Source organism: Phascolarctos cinereus, unplaced genomic scaffold, assembly GCF_003287225.1.
Source record: "Phascolarctos cinereus isolate Bilbo 61053 unplaced genomic scaffold, phaCin_HiC Scaffold_726;HRSCAF=1367, whole genome shotgun sequence".
NCBI classification, from domain to species: domain Eukaryota; kingdom Metazoa; phylum Chordata; class Mammalia; order Diprotodontia; family Phascolarctidae; genus Phascolarctos; species Phascolarctos cinereus.
Genome location: NW_027556098.1, coordinates 100,638,587 through 100,639,957, shown reverse-complemented (window position 1 = coordinate 100,639,957; position 1,371 = coordinate 100,638,587). Strand labels below are relative to the sequence as shown.

The window sequence follows — 1,371 nt, the reverse complement described above, 5'->3', positions numbered from 1 at the left end:
CCCACTTCACTCTCTTTCCTTCCATAATGATTTTAAATGGATATCAGTCACAAAAACACATCATCAGAGAAGTGAGCACACAAACATGACTTTACTGTATACAAACTCATTATCATAGAAACCAAAGGAATAAAATAAAATATGTTAAAACAACTACTACTCAGATACGTAGCCCGTAATCCTCTCAGACCCAGGCAGCCCTTAGCTAGTCTATACCTAAAAGTAGCAGCAACTTAGTTCAAGTCCTTAGACTCAGTCATCCTCATCAGCTGCTTCTGTCAGGATCTTGCAAACCTTTCTGATGTCAGACCTTACATGTATCTTGAATACTGCTTCATTCATGGCCTCCTAGGTGTTTTATTGAAACAAAATTTATTTATATATTAACAATGAGGACTAAAGATTTAGTTAAAAAACAAGAAAAATATCAAAAGAGTAACAGTTTATGATATAGTCTTGCACAGCAGAGAGAAGAGAGAGAAGACAGGTCATGAGGAAGTGGAAAAGACACACATACACACACACACACTCACACACACATATATACATATATACATATACACAGGTTGAAGGGAAGGGAGGCTAGGCAACCAGGGTCAGGGCTTTTGGCTGGTCATCTGCTTCATGTAGCTTTCTAGCATGTACTTTTTAAGGCTGTGGAGTTTGTACAGAGTTCAGCAGCCTGTGTGTTCAATGAATTGTTGATGTCGGGTTCTCCCAGCAGGCTCTGGTTACAGAGTACGATAGTCCTGATGTCAAACAGGGCGACCACGTGTCTTTCAAGATGTTCAAGCAGATACCATCTTGGGCATTCACACTGGGATGGTAACAGGGTGTGACAAACTTCACAGTGGGAGCATTATATATCTAGCCACTGGGGAACTTGGAGTGCTTGTATCTCAGGTCTTCATATACTATCTCAGATGCTCTGTGGATAGTCCCAATCCACTTAAAGAGATTGTTTGATTCTGAGAAGGCAGATTTTTTTGTAGTCTCTGGACAGCATTAGAGTCATCAGTTCCTGCTACAACCTCTCGCCCACAGGCTTACAAGCCCCACCAACCTCAGGCTCAGCCTCCTTACTGGCAGTAGGGGCGATGTTAGCTGCGGTTGGATCATGGTTTAGGGCAGGAGTTAAAGGAAGAGAAATGCCCGGGTGGCAGCTTCTCTGGATAGTTGACATCTAGTCAGTTGAGGAAACTAGAGATCTGGGGCACTGATTCCTACTCTGTTCACTTTGTTGCTGGCTGGAAGCTTTGATCCTGTCATTTAACTGCTTCCAGGCATAACAGGCTCATGGACAGGGCTGTGTGGATTCCCAGTCACTCTCTCCAGCTTATTTATTGCTGGTGAAGCAATGGAGTGGGATCA

At 43.0% G+C, this 1,371-nt stretch overlaps 1 pseudogene; it reads right to left on the bottom strand.

The window, feature by feature from the left end:
* Nucleotides 1-596: 596 nt before the first annotated feature.
* On the bottom strand, nucleotides 597-1,015 carry LOC110222216 (ubiquitin-conjugating enzyme E2 C pseudogene; annotated as a pseudogene).
* Nucleotides 1,016-1,371: the final 356 nt, after the last annotated feature.